The 21386-nt window shown below is 35.7% G+C and overlaps 1 protein-coding gene and 1 long non-coding RNA gene across 9 annotated transcripts in view; both read right to left on the reverse strand.

The window, feature by feature from the left end:
- Window positions 1–21386, reverse strand: part of NEGR1 (neuronal growth regulator 1) — an 836662-nt gene that overhangs the window by 378464 nt on the left and 436812 nt on the right. The window lies entirely within an intron of this gene.
- Window positions 978–20026, reverse strand: LOC122241448. 2 transcript variants are annotated; one of them, XR_006221591.1, is made up of 3 exons: window positions 19841–20026; window positions 16003–16080; window positions 978–1183 (listed from the first exon to the last, which is right to left on the reverse strand). It is a non-coding gene; the product is annotated as an uncharacterized LOC122241448 (long non-coding RNA). The 2 variants fall into 2 exon arrangements; XR_006221592.1 differs by lacking the exon at window positions 978–1183 and adding an exon at window positions 11348–11388.

Genomic DNA, 21386 nt, shown 5'->3' on the forward strand with positions numbered 1-21386 from the left:
TCAGGCAGTAAAACTGGCCATCTACTTTCTGTGGAAAGAGACATGGTCCTAAAAGTGGTTAAGAGGTGGCCTATGCAAATAGCCTGCAAATCAAAGTTTGGAATATAATAGTCAAGAAGCCATGAGGGAGAAGCAGTTGATGGCCCTATGGGAGTGGGCATGAAGTGGGAAGATCTTTGTATCACATGTTAATAATCACTAGAGAAAACCCATAATGTAAGAAGCACTAAAAAAAATAGATAAAATGATCTGGCAAGTAGATAAAATGATCGATGTCTTTGGCCACATAAGTGCTGGCACAATGGACACGTAAGCAAAGTAGCTATGATGCCAAACATGAATATTACACATGGGTCCAACAGCATCAGCTCCTACTTATCAAGGCTGATCTAGCTGCTGTTGCTACGCATCCAACTGCCTGTAACAGAAACCAATGCTGAGTCCTGGGTATGGCACCATTTCTAGAGAGACTTGTCAGTTAAGGGCAAGTTGACTACATGATTTCCCTTGCATCCTGGAAAGACAAATGGTTTGTTTTCATAGGAATAAACATCTATTCTCCATATAGGTTTGCCCTTCCTGCCATTAAGGGCCTTAGTCAGCCCCACTATTCAAAGGCTCACAGTGCATTTGAGCCACTAGCATGAATCCCACTGACCAGAGTTTCCCTTTTACAGTAAAGGAGGTGTATGAATGCATCCATAACCATGTTAGCCACTAATTGTATCACATACTTCACCTAGACAGTTGACTTATGATATGTCACAACAACCTGCTGAAGCATAGCTTAAATGCCAAGTGGCAGGTACTATTCTGAAAAGAGGAGGTACCATTCTCCAGGTCGCAGAATATGCATTGAATCAAAGACCTTTAGATGGTGCTGTGTCACTGACTAGAAGAATACACAGGTCCAAGAATCAAGGGGATAGAATAACTTGATCCTAATCTAACTTTATATAGACATGAAAGCTCCCTTTGACTACTGGAATGCATGCCTCAGGTTCAGGTTCAAATATCCCAGGTATAAAGAGTAATGGAGATGTTTCCCTAAAGAATCCAGATTTCTGCATCATTTCTTGCTCCAGGATTAAACACCTTATAGGATGATGGATAGTGAACAAATCCATTGTCTTCTGATGAAAATCAAATCCCCATTTAATAGGGTGCAATCTTGGCCTGAAATCTAAACAAGATGATCACAAATTATTACAAAATTGGTTATACTTTACACTGCCATATCCACAATAACTTTATTTATCCTTTCTCTCATTCTGGGTTGAAGCAATTGTGATAGGGGATAGAGGTTGGGAGGTAAATAAACATTAAATATTTAAGGAATGTTTACTTTTCTCTATAAAGAAGACAACAGACTTGGCATTTCCAAGGTTATCCTTATCGTCAAACTTACAGGAAGTGAACTTGAAGCCTTTTATATATTTTATCCTCCATTTTCTGAATCCTTTTTTTTTCTATATCCCAGCCTCAGACCAGAGCCTATATCGAAGGACAGGTTCCTAAATTGGAAGAAACTTACAGCCTCACACTAGAGTTTCCAGTCAGTATTTTGTTTCTTCTTCCATATTTCCAGAATTTTTATTTCCTTAGGAAAAGACTGTACAGATAAAGTGTTGAAAAAACAGTAGCAATGATAGCAGATTTACCACCTGCCCATTTACTGCCTGCAGATTTATGGCCAACGCAGCCTATTTTGCCATCTGGGTCAAAGTCATATTTTCACTGGAAATATTTTGGTAAGTTATTGCTGGCATTTTTTTACATGCAGGTGGTGATCACACAGGTTTTATGGCACTTTCATAACTGCACGTCTGACTGAAGTGCACAGAAGCTGATCTTTCGTGAATGTCTACAGAAGCAATTCGATGAAATGGAATGCACTCTATTCATTACATTTACCAGTGTAGGGGGGGACTCCTTTAACATTAAATGTAATCCTGAGAAAGGTGCCAAGTCATTTTCCCTGGTTGTTTCCAGAGGTATAGATTGTGGTACTCAGGGAAAAACAAGTGGACATTGAGACTAGTGTCATCTACACAAAAACAGTTTCAGAGTTGGTGATGGGCATCTGTCCAGAAAAGCATCCAACCTAGTTAATTTTGATGCTTTAGGCTTTACAATTTTCTCATCTTAAAAGTTTTACTATTGAAAAATATGTTGCTATCTGTTTCGTATATATATTTTGGTAGTTATATAGATACATTGCAAAGGAAAGATTTATAATTATGTAAGAGCTATTGGAAAAAAAGCATGAGGCTGGAAATAAAAGGAGCTGGATTCTGATGTCTGTTCTACAACTTGAGAGCCACACAATCTTACCTAACCTCCCTGAGCCTCAGTTTTCTCTTTTGTAAATGGAGAAAGAGGGTAATACTAGAAAGTACATATATATGTTTTAATTGAAGTAAGCTGTAATTTACATGCACATATATTAAGTGTCTCAAACAATGAATTTTTACATCGGTGTAACCCATCATCCAAAAAAAGATATGGAATATTTCCATCACCCCAGAAAATTTGATTATGCCCCTTTCCAATCTATCCCCATCCCCCTTCACATACCAAACAAGGACTTTCTGAGTTCTGTTACCATACATTAGTTTTGCCTGTCTTTGAGCGTCATATAAATAGAACTATCTAGCTTCTTTTGCTCACCATGTCTATAAGATTTGTCCATGCTGCATGCATCATTTGTTTGTTCTTTATTATTTTCCCAATATGTGAATGTGCAACAATCTATCTATTTTCCTATTTATGGGTTTTTGGATTATTTTCAATTTTTGACTTTTATGAGTTAGGTTGCTATGGACATTTAAGTACAAGTCATTTGTGGGCATGTATTTTCATGTCTCTTGGGTCTATGTCTACATGTGGAATTTCTGCAAATAAATTTCTGTATTTAACTTTATAAGAAACTACCAAGCAGTTGTCTAAAATGGTGGTAGTATTTCTCTTTTGCTGTTGTTATTTTGTTTTGTTTTGCTTGCTTTTTGGTGATACTATTTCATGCTCCCAGCAGGAGTTCTAGTGACTCCACATCTTTACCAATAGTATAACTTTTATTTTATTTTATTTTATTTTATTTTATTTTATTTTATTTTATTCATTCTGGTGAGTAGAAAACACTACCTCATTATGAGTTCTGAGGCTGGGCTTCTCTTCATATGTAAACCACATGGAACTTAAACATGGTTTAAATCTCCTTCAGAAAAGTCTGATTTATTACATGGTATCCTTGTTTTCCCTTGGTATTTTATAATTCACATATGTAGCTTTTAAAAACGACACATGCTTTAATCTAACTTACACACTTTTTTAATTTGAAAAATCTAGCATAAGGCCAAGAAATATGATTCTGATTCACAAGTGAACCACTGGGATTATCCTATAAAAGATTTTGTTATACTACTAATCTGCTTTTAGATCATAAAAAGGCAATACAGAGTAATAGTTGAGAGCATAAATTTAAAATAAAGAAGACTAGATATTGGATCCTAGTTCCCACATACTATCTATATGGTTTTGGGCAAGTTACATAATCTCTCTAAATCTCAGGTTATTTATAAATTGAGGGGAATTATAATAGTTACCCCAGAGGGTTGTGAAGAGGTTCAAATATGATGATACATGTAAAATGGTTGCCATGATGCCAAACTCATAATAAGCACTCAACATACATTAGGAGAAAGGATAAAATGTGAAAATATTATGAAGAAGGATCAAACAAATCAGAGCACTTAATGCTAGTATCCTGATGTATCCGTTTTACTACTACTGCTTAATTTAATTATAAACGAGATAAACTTCCAATTTTTTTACTTCATTTCACTTTTTTTTTTTTTTTTTTTTTTTTTTTTACTTATAGCGTTTTTGTAGATTGAAATGTTGACCAGGTCTTGACATTTCCCATTTTCATAAACCACATACGTGATGGCTCACTAGTGCAAGGTTTCATGGATGGGCTCTGGCTTCCTCCCCCAGTTCCCTGCTTCCATCTGAAATTCCTATCTCAAACTTTGGGTCCTTGTTTCTTGATTCTCAGCTCTCTTTTCCGTTCCCTTCATACATAAAATAAAGTTACACTATTAAGCACATTCTCTCTGTCTCAGTTTTTTCATCTATGCATCTATTTATCTCTACTCCATTAGCACTCCCATAATGATATTTTTGATTATTAGCATAAAGTTTACCTTTCCTACCACAACAAACATGATTCTACCTACTAATCATTCCATTCACTAAATCTACTCTCTTTTTTTTTTTTTAATGAAAACATCTGTTTTACACATTTGAGATTCTTTTCGCTTCTGGTGCTTTGTTTGTTTGTTTTGCTTTGTTGTTGTTTACAAATCAGCTGTAGCTCCCTGTTTAAATGGGCCTTCCTTCCTTTAGCCCAGTAATTTGTAACCAACATGACCTGCACTTTCTAACAAGAGGTATAAGTAGATTTTCATTCCCCTAAGAGTATATGGAGCCCATGGAAATAAAGGAAACTGATTCCACGTCCTCCTTCCCCCCCCCCTTTTCTCCGTGAAAAGTGTGTGTAATATCATGGTTTCAACCTCACAAGAGTTTCTCTGTTGTGCATTTGTATTAAAAGTACACTGCTCAAAAAGGAAAATTCTATTTGAGTTGTTAAATTTTGTCTTCTCATTGATAAGGACAGGGTTACCTACATAACTATATTTCTACAATATTAAAATAAAATGACTGTCTTTATGGAATACTTTTTAATGCATTAATGAGGCTGAGGGATAATGACAAAGGTAATAGGAACATCCATTAAACTAAATGGAGATTTATCTATAAGTAACATTTTATTAATAATGACAGTAAACATTCCTTTACTGAAGGAAGGTGAAAACAACTAACTTTTATTAATAGGGCTTTTAGCAAGCTACTGCTTTTAAGCTTACACTTGCTCGGAGCTGTTTCCACTATTGGCTTTTCTCCTTTGACAGTGGTTTACAAAAATTCAAGACTAATGGTCACATCAGCTTGGTATGATGGCTCAGTACATATCCAATAATCATATAGAAAAGTTTTTTAAAGTCCTTCCTTATTTTTGTTTCCTATTTTATTTATTCAGGAAATGGAACAGAGAAGAATAGGAAAAGGTTTTTCCTTGAAAAATACATAAAGCTTTTACTACTGAGAGACAGAAACAATCCCAACTTTAACTTTGATGGGTAAACTTTGATAGGCTGCTGAAAATTCTCAAAAGAATGACTATCTTTCCATTTTTCAAGTAACTTGAAGGGTCTACGTCTCTCCCCCCAATTATTTTTTTAATTCAACCCTGTTCAATCAGTTTACAGGATGAAAGACTATAGATAATCATTCTTCAATTTGGGATGCCTTAGATTTTCCCTGGAAGTTGGTGACTCAGTGTTTTCATGGTAGATGCCAACAGAAAGAGATGATTAGCACCAGTATTTGCTGAATCCATTTGTCAAATCTATCTATCTATAATTTATGTGATATATGTAATTTATATGACATATATAATTTATGTAATATATATTTAGTATATATAAATATGTATATTTATGTAACATAAAATTTATGTATATATAAAAATTTATGTATGTTTATGTGTATATGTGTGTGTGTGTGTGTGTGTGTGTATATATATATATATATATATATATATATATAATTGCTGTTCTCAAACTATCACCCAGAAAATGATAGAAGTTAAACAAACAAGTGATAACACAGAACTCTTCTCTTAAACAATTATTTCTGAAATTAACTATCTAAAGACAAAAACAAGCAACATGGAATTCATAATTTTTTGTTTTTCCAAAACTATGCTCCCTTCTTGGGTCAGAATTGTTATATAACTATACCAAGACATAAACATGCATGAAAACAAACAAAAAAAACCAAGCAGAACAAAACAAAACAGTATAACATCTTCAAGATTTTCTCCTTTTATTAACTGACCCAGATAAAAATACAAATTCTATGTCAACTCTAAATATGTAAAAAAGAAAAAAAAAGTGGAACCAAATATAAAGTCAGGTCAAAAGTTCAGTAAATAAATAACTCCATTTCTGAAGTTCAGAAATCTGAGAATCAAGTAAAAAGCAGCAATTGCTTTTAAAGCCGGAGAAGTGTTCAAATCATAGACTTGTACCATTATACTACTGTCGAATAAGTACTATAATAAAGATAAAGATGCTCAACATCACTCCTCATCAGGGAAATACAAATCAAAGCCACACTGAGATATCACCTCATGCCAGAGTGGCCAAAATGAACAAATCAGGAAACTATAGATGCTGGGATGGTGGGAATGCAAATTGATGCAGCCACTCTGGAAAACAGTGTGGAGGTTCCTCAAAAAATTAAAAATAGATCTACCCTATGATCCAGGAATAGCACTGCTAGAAATTTACCCAGGGGATAAAGGAGTGCTGATGCATAGGGGCACTTCTACCCCAATGTTTATAGCAGCACTTTCAACAATAGTCAAATTATGTAAAGAGCCTAAATGTCCATCAACTGATGAATGGATAAAGAAATTGTGGTTTATATACACAATGGAATACTACGTGGCAAGGAGAAAGAATGAAATATGGCCTTTTGTAGCAACTTGGATGGAACTGGAGAGTGTGATGCTAAGTGAAATAAGCCATGCAGAGAAAGACAGATACCATATGTTTTCACTCTTATGTGGATCCTGAGAAATTTAATAGAAGACCATGGGAGAGGGGAAGGGGAAAAAAAAGTTAGAGAGGGAGGGAGGCAAACCATAAGAGACTCTTAAAAACTGAGAATAAACTGAGGGTTGATGGGGGGTGGGAGGGAGGGGAAAGTGGGTGATGGGCATTGAGGAGGGCACCTGCTGGGATGAGCACTGGGTGTTGTATGGAAACCAATTTGACAATAAATTTCACATTAAAAAAATATGGACTAAGTATTTTGGAGTAATTAGGATGAAGTAGTTAATTGGTTGTTATTACTCTGTATTACAAGTATTTATTTCTCTTACTCTCCAACTAGACTGTGAACTTCAGAGCAAGATTGTGTGTGCGTGCATATGTGTGTGTGTGTGTGTGTGTGTGTGTGTGTGTATTTAATTCATTTCTATGCTTTTTATTAGTGCTCAATAAATGATTGAAATATTTCTTTAGCTCTGGATTAGTTCTGCTTTTCACCCCTTCCTATAGAAAGCAGAGTAGGACTAGAAAACACAGAAAAGGGACATAATAAAGAAAAAAAGAACAGTTGTGTTTTGGGTCCTCACAGGCACAATTCAGAAACACACTGTATTGTTGTTATATAGGATTTTGACCTTTTCTTTTTCTCTCACTACAAAATATAAGTATTCTCTCCTTTCTTTCTTTCCTGTATTTTTTTTTCAACTGTTCACCTATACAATCCACACAGCTCCCAACAACTCCAGTCTGTGTTTGCACTCTTCTAATGAGTCTGTTGGTCATGTCTGTGGGATACAAGTCCACAGGGCTTCTTATTTCCCAGTAACCTATGCCTATTGCCATCAGAGACCAAGTTCTTGAGTTTCTAACTTTCTAGCAAAGTACACCTGCTGTCCTGCACTCCACAGGAGCTGCTGTTTGTTCTGATTCTGTGTCATTATTTATTGCCTGAGTGTGAGCTGTGCTCCTTCAAGGAAAAAAGGTTTGGCTTATGTGTTCCTCCCAATCAATGCACAATGAATACTACTGATGGCTGAGCAATGAGGTGAGTGCAGGGCCTGTGTGTATATTTCAGGGCAGGTTCTATTGTCTGAAAGGGAGGAGGGAAACAATCACATTTGGAAATTGTATAACATAAGTATGGGTTAGCCCTCTTTTCTCATCTCACAGTCTATTGCTATTACCTGAAGTCTGAATCCAAATTAAGTTGGAAACAAGCCTTCAATGTACTTTGTGATTTTTAAAAAATGATCCCTGAGTGTGGAGGATACAGGAATTTGTCTGGACTTGGAGATTCTGTAAAATCAAACTGAAATCAATTATAATTAAATCCCCCCCTTTTTTGGCCGTAGTATAAATTCCTTTCAGTTTCTTTTCTATGAAAAATTAAACAGAAATTATTTCTTCTGAGGTTGAACAGATATTGGATCCAGCGTATCTCTGGCATCACCAACCAGTAAGTAAGACTGTTACATTTCCAGCAATACTCCAAATCTCAATGCAATAAGCTTGTATCAACTTGATGAGGCAGACAGCTAGTCTTTTTCAGAGATACCACACTCCAATTATTTCTGGCAGGGGATCCTGATATATAACCAGAGCGACTGCCTACAGCTCTGCAAGACCTCAGCTCTAGATTCTCAGGTTCCGAACACCTTTTGATCTCTTGACCTCTGTGATTTGACCCCTAACTATGTGCTCATTTCCACCAAAGTAGTCACAACCAAAGTGTCAGAGACCAAATAAATGTGTCCCCCCAAATTCACATGTTGAAATCCTAGTCCCCAGTGTGCTGATATTGGGAGATAATTAGGTCAGGAAAATAGAGCCCTCATGAATGGGATTAGTGCCCTTATAAGAAGAAACTTGCTTCCTCTCTTTCCCTCTTTGCTCTCTGCAGTATGAGGATACAAGAAAGACAGCCATCTACACACCAGAAATCGAGTTTTGTCCAGAATCCAGCCATGTTGACATCCTGATCTGACACTTCCAGCTTCCAGAAATGCGAGAAATAAATTTTTGTTGTTTACAAGCCACCCAGCCTATGTCAGTTAGAGTAGCCTGAACTGACTAAAATACAGAGATGTCCTCCCTCTCTTGTCAGCAGGGAAAAACCTCTGTTCCATTTGTTTTTTTTTTCCCCAAGAAGAGGAACCTCACAGTCCAATTTTGGGTCCACTGTGAAATGTCTAGTTCTATTCTTGATACTTCAGCACAGTGCTTTCCAAGTTGGTAGGACTAGGGGAATGACATGGCCTGTAATTACCGAGAAGAACTGCTCTTCCCAAGTAGTTCTATGTGTAGCCTACCTAATGTTACCAGATTTCTTTACTCAATAGTGATTTTCTTTCAGGAACCTCATGTATTTTTTCCTCTAGCCTAATATTTCTGAAAGACATCAGCCTATCAAAAAAGGTTTATACAAATCAACCCTAATTTTAAGGTAAACTCAAATTCACTTCCAAAGGATTGTGGGCCTCATGTAGATAAGGAAGATGATTGAACATCTACTTCAGAGTCTGCAAACATTTCAAGACACACAAAGGGCCCCTGCAGGCATGGTGAAGTGTTACCTGAGTTTTCTTTCTTTTTTTAAAAATTTTTTTAACTTTTATTTATTGTTTGAGAGACAGAGACAGAGCATGAATGGGGAAGGGGCACAGAGAGAGGGAGACACAGAATCCAAAGCAGTCTCCAGGCTCTGAGCTGTTAGCACAGAGCCCAAAACGGGGCTCTAACCCATGAACTGTGAGATCATGACCTGAGTTGAAGTTGGATACTTAACCCACTGAGCCTTCCAGGAGCCCCTCTTTGTTTTTTCTAAAGCTTATTTATTTATTTTGAGAGAGAGAGCATGGAGCCTGATGTGGGGCTCAAACTCACAAACCGTGAGATCATGACCTGAGCTGAAAGCAAGAGTTGGATGCTTAACCAACTGATCCACCCAGGAGTCCCTGAGTTTTATTTCTGACTCATTTATTTATTATTTCAATTATTCAAATAACATTATTGAATATATATTGAGTGCCAGACATTGCTCTAAGATCAAGAGTAGAAAAACTATTTCTGTAAAGGGCCTGATAGTAAATATTTTTGGCTTTGAGGGCCATAAACTGTCTGTTGCAACCATTTCATTCATCTGTTTATAGCACTAAAACAGCCACAGACAATGTGTAAACTAATGAGAGTAGCTGTGTTCAAGAAAACACAAAGGGGGATAAGAAATGTTTATATGGGAAGGTTTGAAATATCATTCAATTAGGATAGTTTTCTACTTTATTCCATATTGATATATCCCTCTTGAGTCACTAAGTTTAGCTCTTAGTTGTTTTAGTTCAGTCATTCACTTAGCAAATATTCACTTAGTACTTACTGTGTGCAGAATACCACATGCTATGGGAAAACATAATTCTATAAGCCAAATTTTCTGCCTTTAAGAAGATCACACCATGGCTGCAGGAAAAATCTGTGTACTGTTAGCATCATCTGGATCTAGGAGTTCTGAAGACATTTAACCTATTAGAAAGCATTTCCAAATGTGTGTGTGTCTGTGTGTATATACACATATTTGATAGGTGTGTGCACACACACACAACTACACAAACACACACCTTCATATACACATATATATATACATATACACACACACATATATATGTGCATATATATATACATATATATATAAAGCAGAAGCTAAGTATTCTGTCATTTAAAACAGTTTAGCTCAGCAAGTTGTTGCTGTGATAAGACACTGGGAATCGTGTGTTCTAGAAGCTTAAACATTCAAATCACCAGGTTCTCAGGTACCAGCACTGTACTAGACACTGCCAAAGGATCAAAGGGCTCATAAGATATGGTTTCTACCCCTAAAAAGCTTTTAGGAGGAAAACACTCACCAATAAAAGATTGAGTTCATGTAAACTCCTTTATCTTGGGTCTGTGAATGTTAGTTACTATAGTCCTCATCTTTAGATACCTGGCATATTGCTAAACTTCTATTCTGGTCTGGAGGTAAGTATGTAGAGAAGGGAGAAATTAAGCACTTTGAGAAAATTTCACTGAGAACCTATATGAATCAAACACTTCTGGGCACACAGGGTTACAATAAAGTGTGTTTTCTGTCATCGCGTAGCTCATTATTGAGTGTGAGACATAATCCTGTGAGTAGACAATGACAGCACATCGTGATAGGTACTGCAACAGGGTATTAATGGGTACTATGGAAACAGGGAATGTGAGGACACACTGACATGGTTAGGAGAGAAGCTGGGAGAAATGGAACTTGTGTTGGTCTCCGAGGACATTGTGAGAGAGGGTTTACCAAGGAAATTTTGGGTTGGGAGAAAAACATAAGAAAAACTATGGGGCAGGGGTAAGCATGCTGTTTATAAATGTGGTGTCCATGAGGCATGCTGGGACAAATCCGAGCCCTGGTTTGAAGGGAGTAAGACATGTCCGTTAGAATGTGTATTTATTTATTTATTTATTTATTTATTTTTTGTTTTTAACGTTTCTTTATTTTTTAGACAGAGAGAGACAGAGCATGGATGGGGGAGGGTCAGAGAGAGGGAGACACAGATTCCGAAACAGGCTTCAGGTTTTGAGCCAGCAGCACAGAGTCCGACGCGGGGCTCGAACTCACGGACCTCGAGATCATGACCTGAGCCGAAGTCGGCCGCTTAACCGACTGAGCCACCTAGGCGCCCTAGAATGTGTTTTTAAAAAAAAAGTAAGAGGGAATAAATCTAGGTTATTAAACAGCAAGCAACAGAGGGAAAGGAGGACTTTAGGAACATTGGACTGTTGTAAATGCCCACGATGAATGAGAGATAGTAGAGACTAGAATGAGAAAATCAACCGAGCACCCTTGCAATAATGACAAGTCTAGATTAGTGTGGTGGTAATAGGAAAGGAGAGGAGGGCAGGCACTGAAAGACAGTTCAAAGGAGGGAATGACAGGATGCAATGACAGACTGAATACTAGGTTTGAATGAGAGGGATGAGTAAAAGATAGTCTGGAAGAATGGTGATACCAGGGACAGAGTCAACATAGCACTGGGAACTGACAACCAGGCGATCAAAGTGACATACCACTTGTGCCATATATCTGAAAGCTCTTCATCAGAGATACAAAGCTGAAAGGAAAGTTGTCCCTGGATTTTTCTTGCTCGGGAGTATATGGGAAAATGATGAACCTTACAAAAAGAAGTCCTCTAAGGCACTAGCTGATGTGACCTCATGTGTCAAACCAAATTAAAGGCCCACAGAGTGAGGGTCAGCTCTGATGTCTATACAATTTGGAACTGCAAATAGACATCACATTCTCCTTGTGAAGTTTCATTCAGGTCACCTATAAACCATAATAAAACATCAAATAACAATACTTGTGGTAGGTTTTCAATAAAGATTTGTTGAACTGGACTGAGGATAAGGGGGTTAACAAGTCAGTGGGGATTAGGTCTAACTCTTTAACACTGCACACCATGTGAGAACCGCTTTAATAAATTACAAAGCCAACGCCCAGTTAGGCAAAATGGGATGGCCTCTTTTAAAACTCAGGTGCTAAATGCATTCCAATAACTACACAGAGAATTTCAATCAAGGAAGCCCATCATATCTGGAAATTTGTCTCCTTCTGTACTTAAATAGTTAGCTTTGACTGAGTGGTCTTGACTATAAACAACATGTTAAGAATATACAGTGTTATTAAGTAAGTGGGTATCTATATATCTGAAAACCAAAGTGGAAAGAACCAGTTATTCCTTGGGCTCTCAGGTCACACTGCTACATAGAGATAAAAGCATCATAAAAACAGATGCAGAGACAAGATACAGAGGGAATATATTTTTTTCTATTTCAGCCAATAAGGAGAAATTATGTGTTTTCTTCAAAATAGGCTACTATCTTTGAGATCATCAGAAAATAGAATTTTTATTGTTTACTATGTATTTATTCACAGTAATATAAATTTAATTCAAATACAGTGGAACTATTTTTTGTAACCTGAGGAAAGTATTCCTTGCACCTGTCAGTGAAAAGGTATTAGAACTTTTCTTTGTAATAGGAAAATAAAATAGATCTTGTAAAATTCTGAGTAACACCTTATTGTTTTCTAAAGGCAAATACCATTAACTCCTCTCAATGGTTCCTTCTCAGGAGTTAGAAAGAGAAAATTATACACTGTGAGAGAAAAGAAAATTTATTTCTCCATGGTTGGTCAACCCTAGAATTCTCCACAGAGAGAATCTTTCTGGAAGAAACCAGTGTTTTTATGAGCTGGAGGCAATGGAGAAGAAAGCAAAGCTGCATACAAAACCAATGGCAAACGGCATCGTGAGTTGGTGGCTCCAGCATGCCAGTACTCGACGTGATTACTTATTGTGTCTCCGGCAATATATAAAGCTAGATCGATCTTTTAGTGTTTGGCTCGGGCTTATGGCTGTGCTAGACCTGGTGTTATACAGCAGTTGCACCAAATTTATCCTGTGTTCTCTGCAGAGTGCACTGAAGAAATTTGGTTCCAATTTCCATTCTTAATATGCTTAATTATTTTGACAAATTGTTTCAGAACTTTATGTGTATTTCCCTTTAGATCCATAGCACTCTCACTGCAGTATAAGTATAGCATTTAAACTAGGCCATTTCCAATTAGTCTGCTTCTTTATGAATAACTTGCCTTGTTCTCCTTAAATTATTCAGCTTAGAGTTGTTTCTGAAATCATAGATTCTTTTTAAATTAATTGCATAATAGTGCCAGGCACAGGGCCTAGCATATGGCAGGCAGTTAATAAATGTTTATTGAATAAATAAATGAGTTTTGCTTCATCTTGGATTTTGGCCTATCTTTTTATAATGTTAACCACATAAACTGGCTTGTGTTGGAATGTGAAGCGAATTCCATGGATACTGGAATTTACTTCATAAAACTTGTCTTGATTCATGAGTTAAAAACTCGGATTAGACGTAAAGAAAGATTTGGATTAGAAGCGAAGAGAAATTTGTATCCAGATCTTCATTAACTGGCAATTACTTAACTTGTTTCTTTCTGAGCAAGACAAGACGTAGGCACAAGGTCAACTTGAGAGTAAACATTGGCTGCCACCATTACTATGTTCTATTACCATAACAGAGCTTTGTTATCTTTGGCATGTTAAAAATACCTACAAAACAGTGTTGTTTTAAAAGTTTATTAGACAACATATATGTAACACTTCTCTACTGTTGCTTAAAACAACATTTAAACTTAGCTGCTTTAATTTGTTTTTGCTCACAAGTTTATGGAACATCTGGGAAGCTCTGCTGATTTGGGCCAGGCTTGGCTGGTTTCAGCGAGACTTTCTCCTGGTTTTTGCCTGGTAGTTGGCTAATTGCCAGTTAGGGTGATGAGGGGAACAGAGCCATGCATTTCCATCAATCTTTTCTTGTGGTATGGCAAAGATTCAAGACAGAGAACAAATCAATGTCGTTAGTCCTCCTGAAACCCAAAACTCAGAACTGTCAGAATGTTGCCTCTGCCATATTGTATTGGTCCAAACAAGTCACAAGGGCTGCCAAGATCGAAGGATTGGAAAATAGATTCTCTTAATGGGAAGAAGAGCAAAGTCACATTGCAAAGGGGCAAGGACAGAGGGAATGACCTATGGCCATTTTTGCAATCTACCACAATATTAAAAAAAATTGTGTATTGTGAGTAAATGTGTATATATATGTATTTAATAAATAGCATTTGTTATTATTGACCAACAAACTATGCTTCCTTGTTAGCCTTTTTCTTTCACTCTCACCTTATTCCTTTTATGTGTGAAATTCCATGGTTCTAACCAAAGAGGGTGATTAATTAAGGAAACCACTTTGCTTACCCCCTCTGTCAGTCCCCCAGCCTAACCACTTGAAGAAGTACAGGGTGACCAATACCCACAAGGGATGACTCCTGTAATTTTCATTAATCCTACAGTTTCTGAGTCTTCCAATTCACTGTTGAAGCCAAGGGAGGCATAATGGTGAAACAACAGTCTCTAGAGTTAGGCTACTTTGGTTTGAATCGTGACTGCAGATTTATAATGATGTGACTTTGTGTTAGTTTATGTCTTTTTCTTCTTATCTCTAAAATGGAGTTATTGAGTTATTGAGAAGTTTAAATGAGATTCTATCTATCTATCTATCTATCTATCTATCTATGATGTACCAGTATATAGTGAGACTGATATGTGTGTGTTTTATGTTTAATTAATTAACTTATTTCAGTGCAGTATAAAGTCATGAGTCTGACCTCTTGGATAATTAGCAGACAACAAAGGAAAGAATGCTGGGCAGCTGATTAGGCTCACCTATTTTCTCACTGACCCTCACCTCCTATTCTCTATGTACCACATGTTATTAACCTTTAAGTGAAACCCAAATAGACAAAATCTGTGCATGTTAAATCTACATATGCTATTTTGAAGGAAAATTCGACCTGCAATGAAAGTTTATTTTTATTCATCCTGTTCTATGTTATATTATTAGGATTTATTGTTCATGAAATTTTATTTTCTGTTTTTTATAAAACTTTTTACTTTATGAAGCCATACAAAAGGATTAACTCTATACAATTATATACCAGTTATATATATCTACATAGATAACAAAGGGACTAGGAGAAATTAATCTTCCTCAAAAGCAGTGAAATGCAACATTAACAAAAATTACTTTAAGTCACTACTCTTTTCATAGGAACAGTTTGGTAAAATAATGCAAGATGATGAAACATTACTTCTTCTGGTGTATATCAAGACTACCTAAGAAAAAAACTAGGATAGCAGAAATCCAGTTTAAAAAACAAAAGAGAAGAAAATTCCTACTTGAAAAAGTTTATTAAGCCTATATTTTTGCCTATATTTCTGTCAATATTTTAAAATACATTAATATGCAATGTTTAGTATACAGTACCCCTTGCTGTATTTAAAGAAGAAACAAAATCTAACCAAGGCTTGATTTCTTCTCTGCCATACATTAGTACCTTACACCACAAGTCTGAGCAAAGGAATATGGCAAAATTGTCCTGATGGTTAAATCCCCTGAAAAGGCAGATGGCCATATTTAGCAACATTTCTAAGAAAGAAAGGAAAGAAGAGAGGAAGGGAGGGAGAGGAAGGAGGAGGTAAGGAGGGAGAAGAAACAGAAACTGAAGTTGTACCTTATTGTATTCAGCAAAACTTGAATTCTGCCAAATTTATCCATGTATTAATATGTTCAATAAAGAGCTAACTGATCCATTGTCCTCTAAGGTCAGGCACCCTCTTCCTCTAGTTTTCCATCCTTCAACAATACCACTACTAACCTAATAACAAGCCACTCTGTGGTTAGCAGTTCCACACGGCCTCTGTGACACAGCATTGGAATTGCTTATGAGGAGTATCTGATAAAAATAGTAGAAATAACACCAACTATTATTTATAGAGGAACTTTTACATATGTCTGACACTATTCTAGGCATGTTACTTACATCATCCTTATTCCTAACAATAGCTTAGCAAAGTAGATGCTATTCTGATTTTACATATAGGAGAGTTATAGCCAGCCAATAAAACTATTATTCAAATACAAGTTTTTCTCATTCCAGATCTTATGCTCTTATTATAAAAATACTTGAACACTGATATTTCTCTTCAGCTTTTTCTCCTTTTTTAATTTTTTAAGTTTTTGCTTATTTATTTTGAAAGAGAGAGAGAGAGAGAGAGCGAGCACACAAGCCAAGGAGGAGCAAAGGGAAGGACAAACAAAATCCCAAGCAGTCTCCAGGCCATCAGCACAGAGCCCGATGCAGGGCTTGAACCAATGAATTGTGAGATCATGATCTGAGCAGAGATCAAGAGATGGAGCCTTAGCCGACTATGCCACCCAGGAGGCCCTAGCCTTTTCTTTTTAACTTGAAACACACCATTCTTTATCTTTCACAGAACATTTCCTCATATTTGTTGTCATCTTTTTTAAACTCTCCACAAACTATCTTTTAATAATGGATCCCTGATTGAACCCAGCACTCTACTTACCCTATATTTAAAAGGGGTAGATAACTTTATGTTTCCTACATGAAATATTCTTTTAATATTCCTGAATACACAACTGCAATTCCCCCACATTGGCACAGTCTTAATTAACATCCATTTAAAACAGTCAAGCAAAGTCTATGAAATAGATATTGAGTTATTGTTAATCATTCACAATTGGGCACTCATCTAATTAGAGAAATACTAAAGTATAGAGTCCAGTTTCCTCAATTCTTTTCTGGATAAATCAATAGAAAGTACATTTTAAAGGTAAAATGAGTTTGATTCCCCTTGATGTTCTAAATATATTAATCAAAACAGACTATTAAATAAGACTGACAGGATTTATTTTTCTAAAAGTTTTATAATCCCTGAACCATATCCCATTTGTTCACATTATTTGAAGTGTATTTATGAAAAATATTATCTCATTTTTCCAGTTGCTATCGTCTCATATTTTAAATCCAAAATAGTATATATTTAAAATATATATTTTGAAAAAATTAGCTGGTTAATCAAGTTAAGAAGTGAATCATAAGTATATAATTTTGAGAAATATACTCACTTTACAAGAAAATTAACTGGGAGAGTACAAATAACACAGAAGTCAGACACCAAGAGGAAAAAAAATTATAATGTTCTATCACACAGGTAAAATGCATCATAAATTATTTTAAAAATTGAACCATATAAGTAAACTCATGATTTTGCATACTTTGGAAGCTATTACCCTTTTAAGAATTAGTTATAATTGAATGAACCTTTTATACAAAAGAAATGCGTGTGTGTGTGTGTGTATACATGTATATATACATGTATATGTATGTATATATATATATATATATATATATATATACATACATATACATATGTAATCATTAGGGGAAAATCATTATTCTTGCCAAGTGAAAAGCTCTTCATTTTGATGAAGGTAAAATAATTGATATGTTAAGATATTGAGAATCCCATTGGGAACTACTTATGTCATAATAAAAGGTTGTATCTAGCTTATTTAGGACCTAAATGGGAAATATAAAGGCATATTTTAAATCTTTGACAGTGAGTGTGAAGTGTTTTGTTTCATTCGGAGTAGTCTTGAACTCTACTCTGTTAAACATCTTCATAACTGATCTGAGGTTGGTTGTTAATGACATTAATTTAATTCTCAGATGAGAGAGGATATCAAGCAATGAAACATCATATAACAATACGAAAAGTCTAAAAAAAATAGCCTGAAATTAATCAAATGAGATTTAATCTTCAATTGCAAAGGCCAGTATTTGATTAAAAAATAGATCCAATAAAAGTTGAAGTAAAATTAAAAATTGGCTTCAATAAAGAGGTATTTCCAATAGTTAATATAAAGTTGATTTGATATTCTGTAATGGGCTTTGGGAAAATGCAAAGTTTTAAAAATAGAAATGAGTATGAAATCCTCATAAGTAATCACCACCTAAAAAATTCCAGTGGCTGGCTGACCACAACATAAAAGTTCAAATGTTATGGATGTTTTTGCTTAACAGAACCTTTATGGCCATCAGACATCTATCCAATAGAAGGAGCAAGGGATCCCACAAAAAATCCTTGGAGAAAAAGATTGAAAAAGAAGTGCTGCTGGATGAAAAAACACCAGATTTGCTGACAGTTTTCTACAAACTTTTTAAAAGAACAAAATTTTTCTAAAGGAGTAACAGAAATCAAAATCATGAGAAACAAAATCAAGATACACAAAAAGATTCAGCTTAGAAAGTATGCTGTTTCTTCATTAGCAGAACTTCCCCATTTCAGAACTGGGCAAATATTCCAGAGGATTTGATTTTAAACAAGACATTCAATTGCTTCTTCGAAAGAGAAGCTTTACCCGTGTTTCTGTGAAGATTCAAGTTTGTTTTTGGAGAAAATACAATCATAAAGGGTTCTTCAGAGCACTTCTTTTGCAATGGTCTTAGTGCCTTCACATTGTTATTCTTTGAAGGAGATGTTCAAGCTCCAGTTACATAATTACAGCTTTACAAAGGAAGTCCTCTATTTTGATGTTCTTAGCGGCAATTTTGTCTTACTACTACAGAATAATGGCAACAGAACATAGCTGCAGGTGATGATGTAAAATAGATACCAAACAAGAATGTAATAGGCTTTTCCATTTTTAGCAAATGTGATTATATGAATTATCTCCTGAGCAGATTTCTCTTTTTCTGTAAATATAATTCCTGGAAAAGCTTGCTTTATGGAAGGACTACAGAAGTGGGTTCAATTTGAGTTTCTCTATCATACCTGATTTAAGTGAATTAGGAAACATTGTACATCAACATCTGTAGGATTATGCACAGTGAGTGAAAATATCGTTTAACTGCTGCAAACATGTTTAGAGTTTTGCTACTATAATTACTCTAAAATGTTCAGAATTACCATGTCATGAGATTATGTTAAAAATCAGTATTTTTTATAGATTCCAAAGCAATTCTTCATTTGATCTCCAGAATTTAAAAGAATAGCATGAAGATCCCTAATAAGTAGATTCACTATTTTATTGGGGTCTATTCAAGAGAGTGAGTCCCTTTTTAGTGACATTAATATATTTATGTTATTTCAGTATGAAAAATAACAGCTTTAACTATTCTTTCTTTACTGTTCTAGTGAAAAATAAATTATCCGCTATACTTATTTTAATTTTTACTTTAAAGTAAAACTCACTTAGAGTAAATAGAGTTCACTTTACTACCTAAAGTTTACAATACTCATAGTTATCATAGCCTAAAAAATTCCAGGGGCTGAATGACCACACTGGGACGTTTGGAATGGTATAGATAGGTTTGTGCCACTACAAAACCTTTGTGATGGTTACTTTTATGTGTCAACTTGGCTGAGCCATGGTTCTCATATATTTGGTAAAAATTATTCTGGATGTTTCCATGAAGATATTTTGGGATGAGATTAATGTGGGGTTTGAACTCATGACCCTGAGATAAAAACCTGAGCTGAGATCAAGAGTCGGACACTTAACCAAGTCACCGAGGAACGCCAAGATTAAGATCTAAATTGGTGGACTTTGAATAAAGAGGTTTGTTCTCCATAATACGGATGAGCCCCATCCAATCAGTTGAAGGTCCAAATAGAAGAAAGACTGACCTCCCTTAGCAAAAGGGACCTTTGACAGCAGATGGCCTCCAGACTTGAACTACAACGTAAACTCTTCCCTGGGTCTCCAGTCTGCTGGTCCACCGTGCAGAATTGGGAGTTTTCAGCCTTTAGAATCACAAGAGTCAATTCCTTAAGAGACATCTCTAGATAGATAGATAGATAGATAGATAAGCAGATATATCTAGATAGATAAGCAGATATATCTGCTTATCTGTATATGTTTAATATATATACACACAAACACATATAAATACACATATATCCTATTAGTTCTGTTTCTCTGGAGAACCCTGGCTAATACACCACGTATAGCTATCAGGTGTGCACTCAATGGAAGGAAAAAGGAGTTACACAAGAAATCCTTGGGGAAGAGGAATATATAAAATATAAATGTCTCTTCAGTTTTTGTATACAAATGTAATCTTCAAATATGAATGTAAATTACACCCTTTACTTTCAAAAGAAATGGACTCCCTTTGGGAAAAAGGGTATGAACACTTTCTATCATTCCAGGACTCAAGAACTAACTCTTTAAAGAGTATGACTAAAAATTAAATTTGGTTTTATAGTTCATTGTACACCATAGTCCAAATCCTAAATTTGAAAGACTGAAGTAGAGAAGCACTTATCTGTGTCCAGCAACAATAATTCCCTCATTTACTCTCTTTTACAGACTGTTTGTACGTATCTTTCCCCTAGAGATGGTGCACTGCCATGTGACTCAGTATGATAGGTCACATGTGACCTATCACATATGATAGGTCACATGTGACCCACTGTGAGGTCACAAAGCTAGAAGGTTAGGTAACCCCTCACATCCTCAGTTTCCTCAGTTGTAGAACAGGAATAACAACACTTGTTGCTCAAAATCTCTAATGTGAGGATAATGGATGTAGTGCTTTCCATAGAACATTTCAGGAGTCCATTTCTTGCTTTTAGCCTTCTTAAAGAGCATGAGTATTGTCTTATATACCTTTACACCCACCCCACAGATCACTTGGTTCTGTGCTTTTTACTTGGTCATTTAGCCAATAACTAAAAATAATATCAACGAATCATTGTGTGTTTATGACATACCAGAATGATTTTTTTTTAATTCTCACAAAATCCTTCAAAGCAGGGACTATTATCCCCATTTTTCGATGAGGAAGCCGAGGCTCCGAGAGTAACAGCTTTGGAGATCACACACAGCTAATTTAACAGTAGTAAGCATTCAATTCGGGTCTAAATCAAAAGGGCTCACTTTGCTTTGCAACTTGCTGTCACCGCCTATGAGATGATTGGTAATAGGAATTTGTTAGTTCCAGAAATCACATGGAAAGTTGCCATTGATCACAATATTCTACCCTTTTGTTTCCTTTTTATGCTGCTTGATGGTTTGGCTCTGTCACACTTTGGGAGCTAGAAGTCTGGCTGTTATGGCTTGTTAGACAGCGAAACAGAGTAAAAAGGAAGGTTATGAAAGTGTCTTCCCTGGTGATTCCTTTGAAGGAAAAATACACTATCTATTGAGCTTAATTTTTAGATTCATCAT

The sequence above is a fragment of the Panthera tigris genome, chromosome C1, assembly GCF_018350195.1.
Source record: "Panthera tigris isolate Pti1 chromosome C1, P.tigris_Pti1_mat1.1, whole genome shotgun sequence".
Taxonomy (NCBI): domain Eukaryota; kingdom Metazoa; phylum Chordata; class Mammalia; order Carnivora; family Felidae; genus Panthera; species Panthera tigris.